General features: G+C 38.7%; 1 protein-coding gene and 1 pseudogene across 9 annotated transcripts in view; both read right to left on the reverse strand.

Annotated features, from left to right (window-relative positions):
- Nucleotides 1-26,123, reverse strand: part of Trim9 (tripartite motif containing 9) — a 115,220-nt gene that overhangs the window by 65,270 nt on the left and 23,827 nt on the right. The gene's annotated exons all lie outside the window — the stretch shown is intronic.
- Nucleotides 539-1,848, reverse strand: LOC138810007 (corepressor interacting with RBPJ 1 pseudogene; annotated as a pseudogene).

Here is a 26,123-nt window from a genome sequence, read left to right on the forward strand (position 1 = left end):
ATGATTCCTCAGCACCACATAAGCAAAAAATAAAAAATAATAAATAAATAAAAATAAAAAGACTTAGAAGGAAAAAGCCCTCAATTTCAATTTCATCAGACATAAGGAATAACTTTGGCAATAAACCCTAAAGTGGCCTGGTGCCAGTGGTTCATGCTTATAATCCTAGCTATTTAGGAGGCTGAGATCTGAGGATTATGGTTTGAAGCCAGCCTGGGCAGAAAAGTCCATAAGACTCTTTTTTTTTTTTTTAACTGTTCAATGTAGTGTCACTCTTTTAATGATGTTTTCGAACAAAGAAAATGTCACAGAGTTATATGGGTTTTAAAAAAATCTAGTAGAGATCACAAGAAACAGTTACCAACAGAAAGCCCACAAATAGACGACTTCAAATATTTGCAAAATTCATTCTTATGGTACTCATATAATCTTTGTATTTGAAATGACAGTTTGCACAGACGAATTAAATAAATTAAAAGAGCTTTTTTTTTTAAATGACACATACAATAGTCCATACTTCAGCCCTTGCTAAAGATATTTAATAAGAAAATGGGGCTATTTTTATTCTCAGGAAATTGTCACGTTTCTCTTTACTGTCTGTGTCTTCAGTGTGCTCTCTGTATGTTCTTCCTCTACACACATCTGTGCCATGGCTTTCTTCTGCTCTTCGCTGGTTCCTTGCCTCCTTTTCCTTAAAACCACCAGGGTTCCTCCTCCATCTTCTCTCATCCCTGCTGCAGCTTCTGATGCTCCCTCCATTTCTTTCAGATCCTCTCTTCTCTGGGCTGTGATGCCGGCTTCTGGACTTTTTGTCAGAATCATAATGGCTCCATTTGCTATTCTCCTCAGAACTCTCTTGTTTTAAAAACCTAGGTTTTTCCTTGCTTCTTTCTTTCTTATGTCTGCTAGAAAGTCTTCATAAAGTTTTCTCTTCTTAGATTTGTCCTCTTCAGAGTCATTGGTGCTATTTCCTGTATACTTGTTTTTCTTTTTTTTCTTCTTTTCTATTTGCTTTTCTTTACTGTCACTCTCGCTGCTGCTCTCAGAAGTCTCAGTAGAGGAAGAGGAGGAGGAAGAGGAGGAGAATTTATTTTTATTTTTTTGTGCTTGCTTCTCATCTTTTGTAACTTCTTCTTTCTTCTATCCTTCTTCTCCTTCTTTTTCTTTTCAACTCTATCCAATTTCCTGAGAAGTTTCTGTTTTTGTTTAGTTGTTAGTGACTTTAAGAATTCCACTTCTGGATCTTCTTCAGCCTCACTTGCAACATATTTCTGTGATGGATCATTTGCGGTCAAGTTTCTCCCCAGTACATTTCTGTTCAGTGCAAACCCCCTGTTTCTCATCTCAGCTATTAGCTCAGAGGGGTGCATCGATGGCCTGAGCCATCAGTAGGAACTGAACTTGCATTGATTCCAGAAAGACCGAACAAAGGACACTCTGGATCTGTGTTGACGTGACCCCATTTGTGGCATTTAATGCACCTCACATTTCGAACCTGAATACCAAAAGGCTGATCTCTGATGTTCATGTCTTCGGCATATTTTTCTCGTGATGCTCCTTTCTGCCATTCAAATTTGTATTCTGTCTCTCCTTCTGTCTCTTCTTTCTCTTTGTTTTCTTTTTTAGCTCCTGGTGGAGCCTCATACGTGAAATTAAGGCCATTCTTTACACGTTCATCTCCCATAAGCAATCTGTTATCATATGATTCTTGTTCTTTATTGTTGCATTAATTCTTCTTGTTTCTTTTTATCATAGGATATTTTCTGTTCTGCCATCCATACCTTCTTGATGTTGGATTGGAGGTGGGGTGGAAGTCCTTTTTGCGAAGTTAGCGAAGGACTTCCCCATCTTGAAGTCTGAGCGAGGGAAGCCAGCTGCTGGAGGAGAGCGATGTAAACAAACTCTGTCGCCTAGTAGGAACTGCACCCTATAAGACTCTTATCTCCAATTAACTACCAGAAAACCTGAAGTGGCTCTGTGGCTCAAAGTGGTAGTGCTAGCCTTGAGTAAAAAGAGCTCAGGGATAGAGCCTAGGTCCTGAGTTCAAGCCCCATAACCAACAAAAACAGGCAAATAAAAAAACACTAAAGTTTACCTTTTGAACCATATATATATATATATATATATATATATATATATATATAGTATTACATTATACATAGTAATTTCATTACATATGTAGTTTTTTTTTTTTTTTTTTTTTTGGTCGGTAGTGGGACTTGAACTCTGGGCCTGGGCGCTGTCCCTCAGCTCTTCAGCTCAAGGCGAGCGCTCTACCACTTGAGCTACAGCGCCACTTCCGGTTTTCTTGTGGTTTATTGGAGATAGGAGTCTCACAGTCTCTCCTGCCCGGGCTGGCTTTGAACCGCGATCCTCAGATCTCAGCCTCCTGAGTAGCTAGGATTACAGGCGTGAGCCACCAGCGCCCGGCTTACATATGTAGTTATTATATTTGCATATATATGGCCCTTTCACTTAACATATTTTCAATCTAATTAAATATGTTAATCCTACCCCCAACCCCTGCTATCTTTTCTTTGCAATAGTGGGGTTTGAACTTTGCTTTTCACTTGCTACACAGGTACTCTACTACCTGAGCTGCACATTTCCAGCCTTTATTGCTTTAGTTGTTTTTCAGGCAGTGTCTCGTGTTTATGCCTGGACCGGCGCCTGAATCATGATCTTCCTACTTGTAACCTCCTAGGGAGCTGTGATGACATACATTTGCCACCATGTCCAGGTTTTTTATTTTGTTTTTGAGATGAAATTCTCACTAACATTTTGTCCCAAGTGGCTTCAAACCATAATGCATGAACCACTGCATCCAGTCTATTACATCTTCTTTAATGACTATAACATACTTTGATGACACTCTTGTCAGACACTGTAATATTTGAAATATATTACCTTTTTTTTCACAAAACAATTTGTTTTGGTGGGAGAATAGAACAAGAAAGGTCCAGTAGTCTGAAAATATAAAGTTCTTAAGAAGCAGAGCAGAAGTCAGATATGGTTAAAAACACACCTGTAACCTCTCAACAGTTGGAAGGCAATAGAAAGAACTTAGTTTCAAGCCAAACATGAGCTCAAGTCCAGCCTGGACTACAGAGTAAGACTCTCAGAAAAACCAAGTAGTCAGGGTTTGGAATGTGGCTTAGTGGTAGAGTGCTTACCTAGTATACATAAAGCCCTGGGTTTGATTCCTCAGTACCACATAAACAGAAAAAGCTAGAAGTGGTGCTGTGGCTCAGGTGGTAGAGTACTCACCTTGAGCAAAAGAAGCTCAGGGACAATGCCCAGGCCCTGAGTTCAAGACCTAGGACTGGCAAAAAACAAATTAAAAAAAAAACAAGTAGTCTTGGTCCAGAATCCATGATATCAAACTGTGTAATTCATTGTATATGTCACAAAAAATGAACATTGTATATGTCACCATGGTTTAATTAGCCTATCAGATATGTGGTTTGTTTTCATCTTGTTGGGAAGAGCTGAAATGAATTCACGCTTTAAGTACTTGAACATACTGTGGATTATTCCTGGTCCTGGAGATGGAAGTGATTTATCAACAATTTTTTATATTTAGAATTTTTTTGAATCAAGTTACCAAAAATGTCCCTCTGAAGAGTCATACAATTTATATTCCCACTGAAGGTGGAGAGAAATTCTTTCCTGTATATCTAACTCCAAATATTATCAACTATATATGAAAAAAAAGTTTCATAGACATTTATTTTAGAATACCAGGGTTACAGTAGGGAAAAGTGGAGAAGAGGGAAAACCATTTATTGCACCCCACGCAGGAAATGGGAATCTCTCTATGATGCATTTGTATTTGCTTTTTTTAATTCCATAGCCAAAGAATGAAATCTAGTTTTTCAAATTTACATTTAAATATTAGCAAGATAGGAAGGAAGGAGGAGAGCTTTTCAAAAGTTTCTTAGTGATATCCCTAGCCAAGGTAGAAATTGTCATTGTAGTTACCTCTGATGCATTTGGAAGAGGTCCTAGCAAATAGAGCACTGTGTAAGTGTGTGTTCAACAAGTTCATTATTTTTCCTATTTGCAGAAGACTATGTTTAAGGCTGACTTCACTACGAAGACAGTTGTAGGGTCCCAAATCTGGATAATTCAGTAGTTGGATTACTCATAGGAAGACCATAGGAAGAGTGAGGAGACCAGAATCTCTACTCCTTATAATATATAGTTGTTGATATGTGGAAACTTACATGGTCATCATGATTTCTGGTAAATATTCAATGTGTATAACAGAAGAATACAACTGCTTCATAGAGAAGAAAATATGCAGAATGTATCTTGGAACATATTCATAAACATAATTGAACTTGTTAACTGGATTATTCAGATGGCTTTAAGTTTTCCAATTTGATTTCTGAATTTAACAGATACAAACCCCTCAAGTCACCACAACTGACTACTAAGAATACTTGAGTCAAATGTGTTGAGTACTCGGTATGGGCAGCCCTTGAAGACATCACCTTTGCTCTGGCCTTTCCCCACATCTGCTCTCAGCATTTCTTTTGCTACAGATACCCAGAAACACCTGAAATTTAGTCACATGCCAACTGTGAATTCTGTGGTGGCTGTGCACCCTTCCACAGTGACACAACTTTATGACTAAGTTGAAAAGTGGCAGTTCTCCAGGAGAGCAGGAATGATTGCAGCCATGAGTAAGGAATCAGCCACCCTCTGCTCATGTCTTGACAGACCTAAAAATATATCATCCTTTATATAGGCACAACTAGCATAAGGCCTGTCCTACATATGTACTTTCTGGACCATTCATGATGCCTTAAGTTTGTAAGAACATGTACGCAGACATGACTTGTTCTTTTGCGATTATTTGGGTAGCATTCGATTCATTCATATTCACTGCCACTGCTTTAATTATTCTGGGAACAAATTAAAACACAGTCTTATTCTAATAATTGACCATCTTCATTGGCAAAAGAGAAACTCTTTACAATACCTTAAATAGTGTCTACCTTACATGTAAAGTTTCCTCTGAATATTGAAAGATTTGTTAGGATCCAGTATTTATAGGCCAATTTCTATACACAATAAATTCATAGTGATCATTAATATTATTCAGAAAAAAATGGATTTAAGCTGTATCTGGTTTTTTTTTTTCAGCCTCTCCCCTTATCATCTTTGTCAATTCACTTCTTTGCAAGAGAACTGCAGCTCTGGCCTAGTGAAGATAGGAATGGTTTCCATGACAACAGTTTTCTCTCCGCTAGCTAGAATCTAAGATTTGAATCCCACGAAATAAATCCCACTGTGGGAATTGGTTGATTTTGTAAATGACTAAATAGCTGTGCAATGATTTCCAAAGAAAAGCCCAAGGAAAGTTTGCTCAAGGAAAGGCATGTTATGAGATGTGACTTCCAATTCTCCCGCTAAGATCACACAAACGGCAATGTTCAGGGCACTCCTATTTTGAACTCCAGCTCCTAGGGCTCATATTTACCAGGCATGGGCTATGTAGCTGGTCCTTTTGTGAATCACAGAGATGTTTCAAAGTAGAGGGGATACATTTGAAGTATCTCAGAGAAAATGACAAGTGTTAAACCCCATTTGCCTTTCCTCCTCTTCCTCTCATAATTTACTTATTTGAAAAGTTGAAATTTCTAGAGTAGATTTAAAGGCATCTATGAAGGTAGGAACTTAATTACTTCTTATATATTTCTCCTTCTTAGTAATCTCGTCTAAAACACAGTAAAAATTTTTCAGGCTTTATTTTTAATTAAAAAACTCTGACATGAAGCCAGGAGTTGCTGGTGCCTGCCTGTAATCCTAGATACTTGGGAGGCTGAGATCTGAGGATGAGGTTCCAAGACAGCCCAGACAGAAAAGTCTGTACGATTCTTAACTTCAATTAACTACCAAAATGCTAGCAAATGGAGGTCTGGCTCAAATGGTACAGAACCATCTTTGAGCAAAAAGCCAAGTAAAATTGTAAAGCTCTAAATTCAAGCTGTAATACTGATGTATGCATGTACACACATACACACATATACACACACAAGAACCTAATGTGAGGCTAGGCATGACAGTGCATTTCTGTCATCCAGGCTACATGAGAGGCAAAATTAGGTTTGTGGTTTGAGGCCAGTCCTGGAAACGTTTAGTGATGACATAGCTCAAGTAGTAAAACACTTTCCTAGGAAGTACAGGGCTCTGAGATCAAATACCATAACTATCAAAAATACTGGTGTTTCAAATAGTATTTTCTAAACATGATTTCCTAGTAGCCTTCATACAAGTCATAATGAAGAAGAAAAAGATTTCCTCAATCTAGTGGTATATAACTAATGAGCTGTATTGCTTGTGACCCTGTATCCCTGACCCTCCATTAACCAGGGAGTTCTTCTTCTCCTCTATACAGGAGCAGCAGTTCTCTTGGAGACTGGTAGTGTCTCAGCACATGTCTGAGTTGAGACTGCATGCATAGCTTTGAATAAGGCTACAAATATTCAACAAGGCCATGAAGTTGGCATATTCTTCAGAATATAAAGTTGATGCCAGATCAATGCCACCAGCATGATGGTGCACTACTCAAAATGAGATAATTTTTTTAGAGCCATTGCAAGTATGTGATGGAAGTACACCTAGTCATTGTCCCTATGCAGTACAAGATTAAGGATGGAGCCGGGCGCTGGTGGCTCACGCCTGTAATCCTAGCTACTCAGGAGGCTGAGATCTGAGGATCGCGGTTCAAAGCCAGCCCGGGCAGGAGAGACCGTGAGACTCCTATCTCCAATAAACCACCAGAAAACCGGAAGTGGCGCTGTAGCTCAAGTGGTAGAGCGCTCGCCTTGAGCTGAAGAGCTGAGGGACAGCGCCCAGGCCCAGAGTTCAAGCCCACGGCCAAAAAAAAAAAAAAAAAAAAAAAAAAAGATTAAGGATGGCCTTTCCTGATTCCTCAGTCCCATCCCCTGGGAACATTCCTCCTCTGCCCTCCTCTCAAAGCTGAGGAAGGATCTGAAAGTCATTATCCCTGCACTGAAATTCAGTCACATTAAATTTTTATCTAAACCAAAGATTTCCTTTTTAAATCTTTTATTTCTAGTTGTGAAATGAAAGGCTTTAAAGGACTCTTTATTAATGTTAAGAAGAATGGGAACAATTTGGGTGTGGAAGAAGATTTAAAATCACAGTAATTCTACTCTGCTGGCTACAAAGGCATTCTTGTTAGATAAAGTCTCTGTCCTGAAAATCTCCCAAGGACTATCTTCCTCTTTGAGGATAAGAACATCTCGAGATCATTGGTGGTTTGGTCCTGTTGGAAATTGGGGGTGTGAGAACTGCTGTTTTTTTGCTGCAAGCTTTTACCAGAATATGACCCTAACTTGTTCCAGGACTGACCGGCCACCCTCCTCGAAACCTGATCCCAACCTTCTCTGGGTGAAGAGAGGGCTGGCTTCCCCTTTCAGTCTCCCTTAATCTCAGCTGTCCTCTGTCCTAGGTATCCATCTATTTATCTCTCTGCCCATCTCTGGTATTAAAATATAAAGTACTCAGTGGTAGAGTACTTGTCAACATATTCAAGGCCCTGGATTTGATCCCTAGCATCAGGAACAAAGGAGTACTAATGTTAATGGCACAACGTACTTACATGAAACCCTAATATGCACATACTGTATCTCCTAGGGTGCTTCTTCTTCTGCAAGAAGAAGATGTACTAGAGTACATGAAGTGGTTTTGTTTTTTTTAACAATTATCTTCTTACCTTATGTTTAGAATCTGTCCATTTCTATTTTTAGAAAATGACAGAGCTCAGATTTACTAATGGATAGTTGACTGGGGAGAGGAGAGGCAAGTGGGCAGGACAGAACCACAGTGTGCAGAACACATAGTCTTGTGAGCTGAGACATTGAGATGGCCAGGGGGTGGGGTAAAGAGAAAATGGGAATCAATGTAGAGAAGGAGAGAAGAAATAAGACCGCTATAATCTGATTAACCAGTTCACAAAGGAGTTATTATAGCTATCTGACTATGGAAACCTACTCCATAGGAAGACTAAATTCCAAAGATGGCCATAGCTATGCACTTAGTTCTTTCTAGACACGCTTCTAACATGTGACCCACCAGCAGAAGAGAGTACATCTGAACAAGGACTTTGGATTGCCCCACCCTATAAAGAAAGGCACAAATGATTCTCTATGCTTTGAGTATAGTTCAGCAAAAGGGTCTAGCTTTTGCCTAGAATTCAAACACCACAAACCTCCCCATCTACCTGCCTTCTCTATTTCCCCCATGGGGGTTCATAATTAAAATTCAGCCAACATCAACTGTCACCATATAAGAAAACCTTGTTGGAAATGACTTCTGTAACCCTACTCAAGTCAGATAGTGACTATAGTGCCAGTCAATATCTGACTTCAAACTCATGAGAGACTCCAAGTTAAGCCAAACCAAGTTAATTCAGCACAGACACAGTGTGGCATAATGAATATTTTTTAGTCATTAAATATTATCCTCACATTATATAAAGCTTTGATCATATAAAGCTTTGAAGGTCATGGTAAGGAGCCTGGATTTTATTCTAAGTATGATGAAATAGTGCTTTAATAGGGAATTCTTATTAGAATTTTCATTAGAGGGCGTTAATAAGGAGTTCATACGCTCTGGTTTATGAATACAAAAATATTATCACACCCAGATAACTGCCTGAAATGCACTGTGTCCTGAGAGATGTTATTTATCTCTTCTTTTTCCTGCTCTTTATCTTATCTCTTTTGTCCTTGCTCTCTTTAATCTGTTTCTTTAGTTCTTTCTCTCCCTTGCTCTGCATCCTTCTGATTTTTGCTGCTCAAGGCACTTCAGAGGTCCTGTCCAATGCTTTTACCCAAAACTACTGAAGTAGAGAAAGGCCTAAAGAGGAATTTGGGCCAAGTAGAGTGATGAGAGATTTTTACATAAAGCACCCAGGAGAAAGGCTTATTTATGTATAACTTGCTAGTGTGGGTGTAATTAAAAGATGAGTAGAATGAAAATAGCCATGTCATCCTAAACTACCATTGTTATTGAGATATAAATGTGGGCTCCCAAAGAAAAAGATGTCAGCCTGGAACTGTCAAAAGACAGGCATAGTGATCCAGCTAAGTTCTATTAAAATTGTTATCTGGTATGACATTAAATTCTTTTTAGATTTTTTCCCCCAAAATCATTAGTATTTTTAGTAAGAAAAAAAGACCTGTAAATACTGTAGAGCAAACTATCAACTTCCCAGCACTTGAAGAAACCACCTAAAGATGATGTGAACCTAAAGGTCTGTGAACACAGTTAGGAATTAAGTGTTGTACTTAATAACACCTCTTCAAATCCTTTTACCTTTAACTGTGTATCTGCTGAAGTTCTTCTCTTGGGAATTAAATTTGAGTTCAACAGCCACAGCCCTTAAGAGCTATTTATTTTTGGCATTGTTACTATTAGTAATGTTAAATTTATATTTTAATCTCTACCAACTTGATTTTGAAAGGGAAGGCAAAAATGATGGTAATTGCTTGAAGCAACAATCTATCTGACATATTATTGCTTTAGTGACAATGAATTTTTTAATTTAAAGTTGTCAAGATTCTATAACATTCTAATTAGCTGTTGCCACTATGTATTTGGACTCCATTAAGAAGATTCTGAGCCAGGGGCACTGTGGTTTATGTCTGTAATCCTAACTACTCAGGAGACTGAGATCTGAGGATTACAGTTCAAAGCCAGCCTGGACAGAAAAGTCCATGAGACTCTTATCTCCAATTAATGACCAGAAAACTGGAATTGGCCCTGGCTCAAGTGGTAGAGTGCTCGCCTTGGGCTGATGAGCTCAAGGACAGTGCCCAGGCCCAGAGTCCAAGCCCCACAACCTACAACAACAACAACAAAAAAGAAGATTCCTCATTACCCCATTTTTTATTCTATCTACAGGCATCATTGCCTATATATCACTAAAAGTTGAGAATAAGGGGGGTAGATCATTTGACTGAAATCCTGTATCTCATGGCTGACACTCAAGTTGGCTAGAACCAACCTGCCATTTTATCTGTAGAGTAAAAGAGCAACACCTCAGACTCAAAAAGAACCTTGAAGATGTCCTATACAACCATGTTCATTTCATATGTCTGAAATGTTTTAATGATAATAGAAAGAGCTTTATTTCAAGCTCTCACAGTATTTATCAGATCCCCAAGACTTATAAGTCAGCTTTCCAATACCTTTGTCTTCCAAGATTCTCGGAGAAGCTGTGTTTTTCTGGCTGTCAAGCAGATGACAATGTGTCCTAAGAATTGTGTGATAAAATGTTTTGACCACTGTGTGAAGATTAACTAAGATGGTTATGCCATTAGGTAATACAATCTTATGGGACCGCCATCAGATATATGTTGGTGCCCTGTTGACTGAAACATTTTTATGTGGTCTCGGTGCTTTCCTTTAAAATTGTTTGTTTGTTTGTTTGTTTTTGCTGGTCCTGGGGCTTGAATTCAGGGTCTGGGCACTGTTCCTGAGCTTCTTTCACTCAAAGCTAGTGTTCTACCACTTGAGCCATAGTGCCAATTCCAGCTTTTTCTGTGATTAACTAGAGATAAGATTCTCACAGGGATCCAAACAGGGAAAGATCAACTAAAACTCACCCTCTTTGAAGAAAACATGATCTTGTAGTTAAAGAACCCCACGGACTCCACTCCTAAGTTACTCAAGCTGATCAGAAACTTTGGCAAAGTAGTAGAGTATAAAATTAACCCCCCAAAATCAATGGCTTGGGGCTGGGAAGGTGGCTCAGTGGTACAGTGCTTGTCTCGCATGCATGAGGACCTGGGTTCAATTCCTCAGTACCACATAAGCAGAAAAAGCCGGAAGTATCACTGTGGCTCAAGTGGTAGAGTGCAAGCCTTGAGCTGAAGAGCTGAGGGACAGCGCCCAGGCCTAGAGTTCAGGCCCCACAACTGACCATAAAATAAAACTTAAATAAAACATTGGTTTTTCTGTATGCCAATAATGAGAAGAGCAATGCTGAAATCAGGAAAAACAACTCCTTTTGTAATAGCCCCACAAAAATAAAATGCCTAGGAGTTAACTAAAGAAGTGAAGGAGCTCTATGATGGAGACTTTAAAAACCTGAAAAAGGAAATTAAAGCAGAACTAAGGAAGTGGAAAAACCTCCCATGCTCCTGGATTGGGAGGATTAACATCTTGAAAATGGCAAATCTGTCAAAGGCTATATACAAATCCAATATCCTATCAATATCCCAACTTCATTCTTCAATGAAATAGAAGAAGCAATCCAAAAATTCATATGAAACAATAAAAGACCCAAATAGTAAAAGCAAATCCTTAGCAGAAAGAATAGTGCTGGAGGAATATCAATACCAAATTTCAAACTCTACTACAAAGCCATAGTAATCAAAACAGCTTGGTACTGGCACAAGAACAGACCTGAGGACCAATGGAAAAGAACTGAAGACCCAGAAATGAACCCACAGACGAAAAGTCACCTAATCTTTGATAAGGGAGCTAAAAAAATAGAATGGAAGAAAGACAGCCTCTTCAGTAAATGGTGCTGACAAAATTGATTAATCACTTGTAGAAAACTAAAGCTAGATACTTATATATCACCCTGCACCAGAATCAACTCCAAATGGATCAAAGACCTCAAAGTCAAAGCAGACACCCTGAAAACATTACAGGAAGGAATAGGAGAAAGTCTAGGGCTTCTTTGCACAGGCTGAAATTTTCTTAATAAAGACCCAGAAACAACAAATCAAAGACAGGTTGGACAAATGGGATTGCATGAAATTGCAGAGCTTCTGCATGGTAAAGGACATAGCTAGCAAGATCAATAGAAAGGCCACAGATTGGGAGAAGAGCTTCACTAGCCATACAACGGACAAGGGTCTCATATCTAAAATATACTTAGAGCTTAAAAAATTAAATCCCCAACAATAAATTCTCAAAGAAACACTGCCTGATTATTAAGTGGGCTAAAGACTTAAAGAGAGACTTCTCTGAAAAGGAAATAAGAATGGCCTATAGTAGACCCATGAAGAAATGCTCAACTTTTCTGGCCATAAAAGAAATGCAAATCAAAACAATATTGAGATACCACCTCACCCCAGTTAGAATGGCTAGAATTAAGAAATCTAATAACAACAGATGCTGGAGGGGATGTGGCCAAAAGGGAACCCTACTGAATTGGTGGTGGTAGTGTAAACTTGTTTAACCACTTTGGAAAACAGTATGGAGGTTCCTCAAAAGACTCCACATAGAGTTCTTCCCCTATGACCCAGCAATCCCACTTTTGGGCATTTACCCTAACGGTCACAAACAAGCCATACTAAAACTACCAGCACATCTATGCTTATTGCAGCATTATTCACCATAGCTAAGATATGGAACCAACCCAGATGCCCTTCAGTAGATGAATGGATCAAGAAAATGTGATACATACATTATATATATATATATATATATATATATATATATATATATATATATATATATATAGGTTAGCAAATGGAAAGACTTGGAAAAATTATATTAAGTGAAGTAAGCCAGGCCCAAAGAAACATAGGTCCCATGGTTTCCCTTATTTGCAATAACTAAAACACATTTAGGACAAGCAGAAAAGGTCAAAAGCTATGTACATATGACCATATAAGATGATGCTAAGTGAAATGAAACCCAAGATAGGGACACAAGAGGTTTTATCGTTCTTGCTGTTGTTTTTAATGTACTTCTAATGTACTATGTGATTTTTTGTTTCTTTCATATGTTCTTCCCCCATGGTTTTCACTGTATTTGATTTTGGTGCCCTGCATCTTGTATATACATTTTCCTAATTTGGGGAGAGGAAGGGAAATAACAAAATGCTGAAATAAGGATACAAGTTGACCCATTGTAACAATGAGATGTACAAGACACTATGTTGAAAATAAACTTTACAGCTTGTGGAGGGGGGGAATTGCGGGTGGGGGGGGGAGAGAAGGGATGGTAGGGAAAAAACAAAGGAGGAGGTAACAATGCTCCATAGGAAATGTACTCATTGCCTTACTCATGTAACTATAACCCCTTTGTACAGTATCTTTACAATATAAAACATATATTTTAAAAAAAAAAGTCCCATAAACTTTCCTGCCTGTGCTGGCTTTGAACTGTGATCCTCAAATCTCAGCCTCCTGAGTAGCTAGGATTACATGCATGAGCTACTGATGGCTAAACGGTGCTTTCTTTTAAAGATTTGTGTTTTCAGGTAGGGGTTTTGATGTATAAGGGAGCTATGCATAGTGTACATTGACTATTGGGGATGCTTTTCAAATGCAGAAAAATCCATTCAACACTCTTTGTGGTTCACTTTTGATACTCCTTAGGAATGTCTCAGTTATACAAGCTGAACTATAAAGTTGATCAGAACAGATATTCTTTCCTTTCCTTTCTTTCTTTTTTGTACCACTGTCACTTACATGTTAAGAGCAATTTCAAGATGATGCAAAGGGATTGGAGATTGTTTTCTATTCTCTAACTAGACTTCAGAGCAAGTATTCATACAGATGGGAAATTATTATCCAAAGGTAGAAACAATACACTATAAAATAGAGGAAAAATATATTAGGGATAAGAGTGAACCTATAAGGGATAAACTATCTGAAAAGTCTTCAATAAAGTACATTATCAATTTACTCAGATACTATGTCTAAAGATAGATGAGTGTCAACCTGAACTTTAAAAACTGAGTAATTGAAGTCCAGAGACTATCACAGAATTAATGAATCTTTCTTTTGGAGGGAGGATCAGTTGTAGGGCTTGAACTCAGGGCCTGGGTGCTGGCCCTGAGCCTCTTTGTGCACAAGGCTAGCACTCTACACTTGAGCCACAGCACCACTTTCAGTTTTTGAGTGGTTAATTGGAGATGAGTCAGCCTGGGCTGGCTTTGAAGCACGATCCTTAGATCTCAGCTTCCTGAGTAGCTAGGATTACAGGTGTGAGTCACTAGCACCCGACTAATTACTCTTTCTGTGGAAATAATTTTGACATCATGGACAGCATGATGGATGACTCATAAAAGAGAGAAAGGATTAGACATTTATAAGCATTTATTTATTAGACATTTATTTTTATACTCATTTGACTAACTTCAGTGAAGTTACAATAGTATTTCATTGAACTTAAAAGTCATCATTTGAGCTGGGAATATGGCTTAGTGGTAGAGGGCTTGCCTAGCATGCATGAGGGCCTGTGTTTGATTCTTCAGTATTGCATAAAAACAACAAAAACAACAAAATAAATAAAATCAGAGTTTGAAAAAGAAACAAAACCATCAATTGCCAGACACTGGTGGCTCACACCTGTAATCCTAGCTATTCAGGAGGCTAATATCTGAAGACAGGTTTGGAGCCAGCTGGGGCAGGAAAGTCCACAAGACACTTATCTCCAATTAACTACCAAAACTAGCTGTGGCTCAAGTGCTTGAATGCTAGCATTGAGAAAAAAAGCAACAAAGATAGCACCCAGGCCTCAAATTCAAGCCCCAAGACCAGCACACACACAAAAGTAAACAATTTTAAGATGCACCTTTATGTTCCAAAAAGAATACAAAAGCATTATCAATTTACGTATGAGGCAATTTTTCTTATTATGTGTATTGTAAAATATAACTTGATTACAGATATTATAAAGTATGAAAATAGGTGTGTAGTAGGTAGTATAATGTCTATGATCTAATTTCCAGAACCCATCATTGTGTTAAATTATATGACAAAGGATATTAAGTTTGCTAATAATCAAGTGGGGAGATTACCGTGGATTATAATCACAATGTAATCACAAGAGTTCTTGAAAGTGGTAGAAAAGGGCAAAAGAGTCAGAAAGAAGCTGGTTTTAAAGGTGGAGGAAGGAGCTATGAGCCAAGGAATGTGGATGGATATCCTGGAAGCTTAGAAAAGGGGAGACAATGGATTCTTTCTTTCTTTTTTTCTTTTTTTTGGTCAGTTGTGGGGCCTGAGCTCTGGGCCTGGGTGCTGTACCTCATCTCTTCAGCTCAAGGCTAGCGCTCTACCACTTGAGCCACAACGATACTTCCAGTTTTTTCTGCTTATGTGGTGCTGAGGAATTGAACCTAGGGCCTTATGAATGCAAGGCAAGCACTCTAGCACTGGGCCACCTTCCCAGCCCCAATGGATTATTTCTAAGAGTTTCCAGAAAGTTAAGCACCCTCTTGGGCACCTGGATTTTAGCACAGCACATGTGAGACTTTTCACCTACAGGATGGTATTCTTTCTGTGAAAGAATTTGTGTTCACTGAAGCCAGTAAGATGTATAATGTGTTTTGGAAGAGATAAAGCAGATAATACAATGTATATCTTAGGGTTCATGAATACAATATAACTTGCACAATTTTGAATTTACAATATTTATATTTTGCTACATATTTAAATTAATGAGATTTATCCAACTTTATTATTCGTATTTTAGACCACCCTGGAAACTTCATAATGCCCTCATCTTCCAAAAGGGACAACTTTCATTTAGATCTATCTATGACTTCAGCTAAGTACATCTAAAAAGGAACCTACAACTCAGCATGAACAATGTTTAGTTCATTCTATTTGTTTCATATTGAAAAATCAAATGTGTATAATGAGGCTATAATTTTGCCTATTGATTAATAATCTTTGGTCTAGAACAAAATTAGAATATTACAGAAGTTTAAAAAATCTTTCTAACTAGATCAAAAATTTGTTTATTATTAGTGACTCTTTATCCCACAAGGAAAAGGTAAGAAAATTAATTGGTATGTTTCTTTTTTTGTGGGGGGGAGGGGTAGGTGTGGGGCTAGAACTGTGGACCTAGGTGCTGCCCCTCAGCTCTTCAGCTCAAGGCAAGAGCTCTACCACTTGAGCCATAGCGCCACTTCTGGGTTTCTGGTGGTTTATTGGAGAGAAGTCTCATGGACTTTTCTAACTAGGCTGGCTTTGAATTGTGATCCCCAGATCTCAGTATCCTGAATAGCTAGGTTTACAGGTGTGAGCCACCAACGACTGGCTTTTGTTTCTTAAATTAAAAAATAAAATCAAACAGATTTACTGTATTAGTCCTGGGTCCAGCACACTAGACATTAATGCTACACAAATAAATAATTTCCAGCTATGCTAACTAAATCCAGAGCTGAACTTCTAAACACCAAACAAAATAAGCAAAGTTATCATGAAATAATCCCCATGCTAAATATGATATCCTCTTGATCCCAGCTCTTATAAGCTCGCATAAAATTGGACATTCCACAAATGAGTCTAATAGTCTCTGGGCAGCCTGGAAATATACATCACATACACATTGTCTTGGGTACCCACTCTTAATACAAAATAAATGACTCACACAGTTGGTCTGCACTAACAGCTTAGCAAATCACCTAAGGAAACTCTTTATTTTGCTGTTCTTGTTCCAACATCCTTTTTCCCTGTCTCACAATTTCAAGATCTTAATGGCAACTTCCCCAAGATTTTGAGGTTGTTTTTTTTTTTTTTTTTTTTGCCAGTCCAGGGCCTGGGCACTGTCCCTGAGCTTCTCTTGCTCAAGATTAGCACTCTACCATTTAACCTACAGCACCACTTCTGGCTTTTTCTGTTTATGTGGTACTGAGGAATCGAACCCAGGACTTCATGCTCGCTAGGCAAGCACTCTACCACTAAGCCACATTACCAGCCCATGATTTTGAGTTTTTATTTCATTTCTTCACTCCCTCTGTTATTGCTGTCTTGTCAGGAAAATAATGCAGTTTGCCAGAGCTTTTCCTCCATATCAGCTTTGGAGAATAAGATGCAAATATTTATTAAAATTAAATGGTAATTTAAGATTCTATTTTTAACCTGTTAAATTCATCTGATGTTGCATTGCTTTTGCCAATAAGGTAAAAGAATGAATAAATTAACTCATCCCCTATTCATTAGCAAAATCATTCTGGGCCTTCTTTCTTATTCATTAATAAGTCTTTTGGGGTAGCCAGCAGAGGGTCTTAGAAATATGTCTACATGACCACTGATGTTGTATGCTTAGCCTTCCAATTCTTATTTTCATCACCCTGAGACTCTACAACCCTTCCATAGAAGCTGCTGCCTACAGTTTCCTTGGAAGCAATTTACTTAAGTGGCCATGAAGCAAATAACTGAGCTAATGAATTGTTCTACCACCACTATTAGCCTGATTATGAAAAGTGCTACTGTTTTTATAAAATTGAAATGTGTTTGATTTCTAAAATAATTCCAAATAATTTACTGAATTCTCTGAATTGTCTTCAAGAAGGTTATGATGGAGGTGATATTGCTTGTTTTTATAAATGAAGTGGTGCACTTTCTGACAATCAAAATAATTAGCATTAGTACAACTCAATTTTTTATTTTTTTTTGCAATAATAAAATACTTAAAATATTTTGTCAATTTAAATTTTCCTAAATATTTTCTCCTTAAAATTTCCCTGACAAATATTTACTTATGATCCATACAAAAATATGATACATGAGAGCAGAAATAACACTGTACAATAGAAATGTCCAAAGGCATGAAAAAATGATTGTTGTAAAATAAAATCCATAAATTTTTTATCTGAATTTATTCATGTCTTATGTAGTAGTATAACCAACCTACTGACTAAAAACAATAGGCCACACTTACAAAATTCCTATGCTGTAAATATTTTTTTGATACTAAAACAGTTGTATAAGAAAGAAGAGCTGGAGCTGGGAAGGTGGCTCAGTAGAGTGCTTGCCTTATGTATGAGGCTCTGGGTTTGATTTCTCAGCACCATATAAGCATAAGAAAAGCCAGAAGTGGAGCTATGGCTCTAGGGGTAGAGTGCTAGCCTTGAGCTGAAGAGCTGAGGGACAGTGCCCAGGTCAGAGTTCAGGCCCCACAACCTACCAAAAAAGAAGAAGAAGAGCTAATTAGGAAAGCTGCCTTCAGGGCCCAAGTTGACATGCAAAGTTATCCACTAAGGATCAGGGAAGGTAAGTTTGTTGTTTTTTTTTTTGGGGGGGGGTCCAGTGGTGGGGCCTGAACTCTGGGAGGGAAGATAAGTTTCTTAAAGGACAGGTCTTTGGGTCCTGATTCTGAGTCAATTTACTCTAGTTTTAAATTAAATTCCAGCACTCTCAATTGACAAAAAGTAGAAAACAGAAAAAAGTATTCTAGGAACCCAGGCTACCACCTTTTAACCTCCACCTGCAGGTGTAAGGGCATCCCCACATGAGAGCAGGGCATGGTCATGTACTATACCTCAGACCCAACAACGAAGTCCAGCTTACACATACCATTTGAGCTAGGTTCTAGGGTGCAGTGACTTTCATCTTCACAAAAAGAGAAGAGCTAGTTCTGCCTTGCCAATATCAGTGTTACTGCTTGGAAAAACCAAAGGAGATTATGTATGTATTAGTTACATTACTGATTTAGTTGCATATGACTTCTCTTTACCCAGAACAAAGATTTTATTTTTTAGCCTCTCTTTAGCTGAGTTGCCACAGAAGGAAGTAGTGCATCTACAAACATAGCAACGTGACTCTTGGTAACCTATCAGTAAAGGGAGAGAACAAAATGGAAATTTAAAAAGTCCTCTGGTGATCCATGACCCTAAACTAGCACAATTCAACCTCCTGCAGCAGGCCTTGAGAACATCTTGAATTATAGCAGGGATGCTCCTAAGATTAACTTCTGACCAATGACATTTGAAGGGGTATGTACAGCTGACTTACCCATAAAAGAAACAACTGGTCTACTTTGTTTAATCTCCTTCAATTCAGCCACATATGGTATGCCTTTATCACACTAATTCAAAATGACAAGTGCCCTGAAGATTATGGAAGGGATTTGTTATATCTGAAGAACATGAAAAATAATGCTAATTTTTAAGCTGAATGCATTACATCCTTTGTTTTTCACATATAAATAAGAATGCTTTTGCATTTTTCTTCAGAGATTGTGGAACCCCTAAATTGTCTTCACAGGTTTTTAAGTTCGGTAGGGCAGGTTAGAATCTTGTCTGTATAGGAAGAACTTAAGCAATGGAAACTGAGTTTAACAGCCTCCATGTTTAGCCCCAATATGAGCACTACCTCTTCCTTCTGCCACTACAACCTGCAGTGGTGTTGGGAAATCAGTTTTCTACTCCAGGAAGGGAGAGCATGGTTCAGAGGGTAGATGTTTTTCATTTCTCCTCAACCCCACTTTTACAATTTGCCCTCTTGTTCCTATGGTTACCACATGACTTCAGAATTAGTTTCTAAGAAACAGAGGTTGTGAAAGCTGATAAGCATAGCATTTACTCAGGTGCTTTCTGTAAGGTCCGCTCCTGGATGGTGAGTAAACTCCACCCTCCTCGCAGCAAAGTCTCCACCCAGTACCTGCCTTACCTAGGCAACTGGGACACCTGGAAGAGGTCACATCTGCATCCGCTGAGGTCACATCTGAATTTGATGTGGCCACACCTTTCTCCGCCCATACCCTAGATAAGGCCTAGCTCAGGCCCAGACACTCTCTCTCTGCTCTTGTCTAGCTCTTCTCAAGCTCTTTTCTCTCTCTTTCCTCTCTTTCCCAGCTCTCTCTCTTTCCTAGGCCTTTCCCAGCCGCGTGGAGTGCCAACCTTGCCTGGTCCCAGCAGTTCTACTGAATAAACCTACCCCTTACCTGAATACCACATGTGTGATGCTGTTCTTACTCGGCCATCTCTTTTTAAAAACCTAACACTTTCATTAATGGTAAAATACACTGGCTATCTGTTAAAAATTCACACAATCCAAGAGGCTTTCCTTTCAACATTAACTGTTTCCCCAATTGTTCTAATTGGATGCATAGCATCAGTAATGAAGAACATAAAAAATGAAGCAATGAAAAGAAGAAAAAAAACAGTCCTTTATGCCTTCATCAGGGCTAGCTAACCACCAAGAAAGCTTCTTCAGAATACTGGTTATTAGCAATGCCCTAAATTTGGCTTCTAGGGCTGAGGCTGTCACTTGGTGGGTGGTCAAGCACTGATTTAGCATATGTAGGGCCTTAGGTAAAATCTTTAGCACTACAATAAACACCAAGAAACTAGGTTCCAAATAGTACATTAAATGGAAAATAGAGAGTAAATAAAAGAAGTGTTTTATCCTATCCTGCCTAGTACTACAGGTTCTAATGTTTCTCCTATGCCATCTTGCAATAGTTTCAAAGTTTCAGCTCTAACATTGAGGTCTTTGATCCATTTTGAGTTGACTGTCCAGCTTTTTATTGGTTGAGATGAAGTCTCACAAACTTTTTGACCATATTGGCCTCAAACTGTAATCCTCCTGGATCTTTACCTCCTGAGTAGGTAGGTTCCAGGCATGAGCCAATACTCTTGGCTTCAAATGTTTTGACTATTCTTGACTATATGTCAAACATCACATTATAAAGAACAACAGAAGTGCCAATTTCACTAAAGGCAAGGTAGGGTTTTTGTTTCTTTTTTTTTCTGAATAATGATTGTGCAGATACCAATTATAATGTTGGGTAAGATATATATATTAACAACTATCTGGAGACACTGCTGTAATGTAAATTATCCCAGAAGCCACATTTTAAAATATAGAATATTGGAGTCTTTATTATACAGGTAACAGGCTGCAGGCCGCCAGTTGTTACAAAGGCCCCAGCACGCAAACACACAGGACACAGCTAAGAAATAAGCTAAAGAGGAAAGAGATAACAAAAACAATACCAACAAGCCAATTCAGCTCCAATGGAGAGCTGATTCAGCTCCAATGCAGAGCTGAATTGGGACTCCATGATGACTGGAGACGAGCCAGGAGACAGGAGATAGGACACGATCACGGAGACACACCTGGCATGGAGTCCTGGCGGCTAGGCTAGTCCTGGCCGGGCCTAAATAGGTCGGCACAGGTGGCAGATCCTCAGGAAATTCCCAGTCCCAGGCACTAGACTGACAGATTCAGTAACCTATCAGCCAAGTTCCTGACCCTGCCTCCAGGGGTCCTGGCACACCCATTACTTGGGAGGCAGGTGATGGGGGCCAGGTCCTTCCCCCAGCATGAAGACAAGATGCCAGACCCTACCATCCACCATGTGGCCAATATGGCGTTGACCAGACCTGGCCTCCTTAGTTCAACACTGGAGAGCAACAACAACAACAAAAAGGCATCAATGTGAGGGAATTACATGTACATCTATTTTTTGTTTTGTTTTTGGTTGTGGGGCCTGAACTCTGGGCCTGGGCACTGTTCCTCAGGTCTTCAGCTCAAGGCTAGCGCTCTACCACTTGAGCCACAGTGCCACTTCTGGCTTTTTCTTCTTATGTGGTGCTGAGGAATCAAACCCAGGGCCTCATGCATGCAAGGCAAGCACTCTACCACTGAGCCACATTCCCAGCCCATGTACAGCTATGTTTTTCTGGCAAGGGTAGCCAGAAAAACCCAAGTCTTATTGTCCAGTCAGAATGGATGGAAATTATGGCAAAGGAAACATTCTATAAAAGAAAATACCATAGAGAGGGAATCCTAAAATCTACATTTAAATTTCCCCTGAAAACTTTGGCTTATCTCTGAACTATGAATGCATGGAGGAGCCTAGAAAAAGCAGTAGCTATAAGGGTAAAGTAAATGAGCAGAGATAGATGCTAAATTAAGAGAAATTGGTCTGCACTATATCCACACAAGATAGTTGGTAATATTCTTGCACTTATGGGAAATAACAGATACTTAGAAATTGCTTTTGCTAAAAAGTCTTTACTTGGGCCACATGTTAGCTAAAAACAGGATAAAACCTGGTATTCTTGCCTTTGTTGTCTCCTTTGTCTTAAAACTTCTGGTGAGACTCCTGTTCAACATTGCACATAGGCATGTTAACCAGAGTGATATCTATAAGCACCCTATTCAAGACTGAAAGTACTAAGAGTCTTTGAGGCATTATAATGTTAGTTTTTACAATGTCTTGTTTTAGACCCCCCACCTCCCCGCCAAAGGCTCTGGAAATTCTAGTCATTGTCCTAGGGCTGTAGTCACCATGGATTCCAAGAACAGCATCATCCATGATGATGACCTTCAAGCAGGACCAATTACTTCTTCAGGACATCTTGCACAACTAGAGATGAAATATAATAAGCAACCTAACCACAGTAGAGTGCTTAGCCTCCTTACCCCCCTCCCCCACCTCTCTCTCTCTCTCCCCAGTCCTGGGACTTGAATTGAGGGCCTTCACATTATTCCTGAGTTTCGTTTGCTCAAGGCTAGCACTTTACCACTTGAGCCACGGCACCACTTCTGCTTTTTCTGTTTATGTGGTACTAAGGAATGGAACCCAGGGCTTCATATATGATAGGCAAGCACTCTACCACTAAGACACAGTCCCAGCCCAGCTATAGATATCTCTTATTCACTTCACCAATCCTCCTTTTATTTAAGTCTAAAGCTCATGTCAGTACTAGTATGATGGATGTAAGAGTCTAAGGAATTCCTTTATCTGTTCTCAACAGGGCCACATTGATGAAATCTTTTACCACTCCTTATCTTTTTAATTGGCATATTTGGGTAAGTTGCGGAGCCTAGTCTTAGGACTCATAGAGCAAGACTTCTGTTGTAAAACAGTAACATAAAGAACTCACTAACAAAGCTGAACACTAATTCTGTACAAGATCAAATTTATTATCAAACAATTTATGTGTTTACCAGGAAAATCACACTTTAGTTAAAGATATAGAAGCTAGGATTTTTTTTAATGGATCGCTTTTTAAATCCTCAGTATTAACAGCATATTAAGAAACATGTATAGAATTTGGGCCCAGGAAAAAGAGCAAATAGAGCTAAAAGAAAAAGGGTCTCAAGTGGTAGCAAACACAAGGTCCTGGCTTCAAATCCCAACACTACCTCCACCAGAAAAAAGAAAAGAAAAAAATACAGGCAATAGAAACTAGCTCTGGAATGACTCAAATGTTGTAATTAATGAGAAAAGGTTTCAAAATAGCTGTAATAAACACCTCAATGACTTAAAGAAAAAGAGATGCACGTGATGTATGAAAGAATTTCAATGAAGAAATGGAAGCTATAAAAAGAATCAAAGGGGCTGGGAGGGCATGGTTCAAGTGATGCTGTGCCATCATAGCAACCGTGCAGCCCTGAGTTGAAACCCAATACCTAAAAAACAATCAGATGGGGATAGAAGAGACAAACACATCTGTAGCAGGTTTTCAATGTGCATAACAGTATAAGAAGTTAGCATAAGGGCTGGGAAGATGGCTCAGTGGTAGAGTACTTGCCTTGCATGCATGAGGCCCTGGGTTTGATTCCCCAGCACCACATAAGCAAAAAGAAAAAAAAAAAGCCGGAAGTGGTGCTGTGGCTCAAGTGGTAGAGCACTAGCCTTGAGCTGAAAAGCTGAGGGACAGCGCCCAGGCCCAGAGTTCAGGCCCCACGACCAGACACAAAACAACAAAAAAAAAACAAACAACAAAACAAAACAAGAAGTTAGCATAATAAGGAATTCTGAAAAAAGATCAATAACAGTTTTAGTCTGAAGGAAAGAACAAAGGTATAAAAAGGAATGGAGTTTCAATGACCTGCAAGAAAGTATCAATCCAATTACACTTAATAAAGAGAAGAAAGCAAGAATGACATAGGAAAATACTTGATTAGATAGTAGTAAAACATTTCCTTAATATGTTTTTATATACTCCTCCCCAATATAAATCCAACAAGTTCACTGAGCTCCAACAAAGATAATTTACTTTTAAAAATACTATGAACACACACATACACACACACCTAGATAAATTATATTCAAACCCCTAAGAAGCAAAGATAAAGAGACATTTGCCAAAAAAAGACACATAATATAGAGAGGAAAGACAATGTAAGTAATAACTGACATCCAATTAGAAAGAAACACAGAAAGATGACAATAGAACAAAAATTTTACACTCTAAAGAAAAAAATACCAGAATCTTATGCCAAAACAAACAAACATGACCAAACTGAGTGCTGGTGGCTCAAGCCTGTAATTCTAGCTACTTAGGAGGCTGAAATTTGAAGGTTGAGTACTGAAGATAATCTAGGCAGAAAAGTCCATGAGAATCTTATCTCCATTTAACCACCAAAAAAGCCAGAAGTGAAGGTGTGGCTCAAGTAATAGGGCCAGAACCTTGAGTGAAAAAAGTTAAGGGATAGCACCAAGGCCCAAGTTCAAGTCTTAGTACTTCTCCCTCCCTCTCTCTCTCTTCTCTCTCTCTCTCTCTCTCTCTCTCTCTCTCTCTCTCTCTCTCTCTCTCTCTCTCTCTTTCTTTCTCCCAAGTTCAAGTCTTAGTACCTCTCTCTCTCTCTCTCTCACACACACACATGCACACACAGACTGAACAAATAAGGATAAAATACATTTTCATATAAGGAGAAGGTAACAGAATTTTTATCCTATACAATTGTAGACATCTTTTTAGAAGGAGGTGGAATGATACAAAATTATAATTTTACTGTAGACACTATATAACACTTAATACATATATAAACATCATGTATACTATATACATGCATATTGTGTATTTGTATCTATGAATAATAGAAGTATATTAATTAAAAGATCATAATTTTAATTTGCAGAAAGAGCACTGAGCATAAAAATATATATATGAGTAACAAATTAAAAACTGTAATTTCCTTTCCCCTACTTTATTTAACAGGCATAAAACTTGCTAAGGGCCAAAATTTTGACAGTATATGGGATTTACAACAAAAACAGATAAAAATATTTAGTAATAACAGCACAAAGGAAAAGGTAGAGAACTGAACTAAACTGCTAAATGTTCTGATATTTTGTAGAAATACTAATTCTAAGTAGATAGTGATCAATCAAAGTAACAATATATAGTATAATAAGTTATTTATTTAGACTGATCTATTGAAGACATATGTCATAATTATAGAGAAGTCAGTAAAAATAATGCTAAGGAATTTAGTCAAATTATAAGAATTCTCACAACTTTGTAGATTTAATTTGGAATCCCTATTTTACAAACAGCAAAAATGAGTTAAAGTTAAAAAAGTTAGGAAAGTTTTTAAGACTATCCCTGACTTCCCCTTTCCCCACTACTTCCTTCTTTCCCATTCTTTTCCTTCTCTTTCCCCTTGTCCCCTTCTCCTCCCCTCCTTTTCCCCTTCTCTCCTTGCTTCCTTGCTCTCTTCTTTCTTTTTCCTTTTTCTTAGTGCTGGGGTTTGAACTCAGGGCCTGTGCATGCTAGGCAAGCACTCTGCTACTAGGCTTCACCTCACGTCTTAGACATTTTTAGGTGCCATTACAGATCACAAGGTCTTACCCATACTGTTTTCTGCCACTATGGGTAGGTTCTGAATCAGGAAGGACAACAAGGATGGAATGTCAGGTAGGATTCGAAAGGATATAGGATGAGGCTAGCCCACACTGTAGTCAGGGTTTATTTCAGGACACTTGGCTCTCTAGAGCACTTGTTTATTCTACTCCATTCTGTGTCTTGTGATAAGCTCCTGCAGAGGATGCTTAGCAAAGACTTCCTTCAAAGGAAGAATTAATTAATGTTTTAAAGCAAGAGCTGAGGTGGTATGAGGTTAACAACATGGTTGAACAGAATCGTGTCTTAGAATATCAATTTGTTAGTACTGGTTGGGTGGTAGATGGAAGAGATCAGTGTGAGCTGCCCACTCAGGAGACCTTCAGTTCTATAGGTCAGAGGACACAGGAATGAGGGCAAGGTTTTAGTAAGAAGAAAGGAACAGTGGGATGTGAGAAAGGATAGGCTCTGGAAATGCAATGGATATGAAAAAGGAGAATATCCCTGCACTTGAACAGACAAACCTGAACCATCAGAACAGCAGTAGGTGCAGTATTGTCTCCACACCAGGAGGGGGCACCATGAAGGAAAAACACAGAAGCAAGGGCAGCAGAAGGCTTGGGGGAAACTCCTTTCTTCTCAGTTTGACACTGGCTGCCCATGGCTGAGCAGGAGAGTTGAGCTTTGGGGCAGGTTGGGTTTTCAGGAGATACCAGAAATAGCCACAGTTCTTTCCAGAACACTTCAAAGAAATTCCCCGATTTTCTTTTTTATTTTATTTTTTAATTTAAAGTTTATTGTA

The sequence above is a fragment of the Dipodomys merriami genome, unplaced genomic scaffold, assembly GCF_024711535.1.
Source record: "Dipodomys merriami isolate MVZ:Mamm:240054 unplaced genomic scaffold, mDipMer1.0.p SCAF_1, whole genome shotgun sequence".
Lineage (NCBI taxonomy): Eukaryota > Metazoa > Chordata > Mammalia > Rodentia > Heteromyidae > Dipodomys > Dipodomys merriami.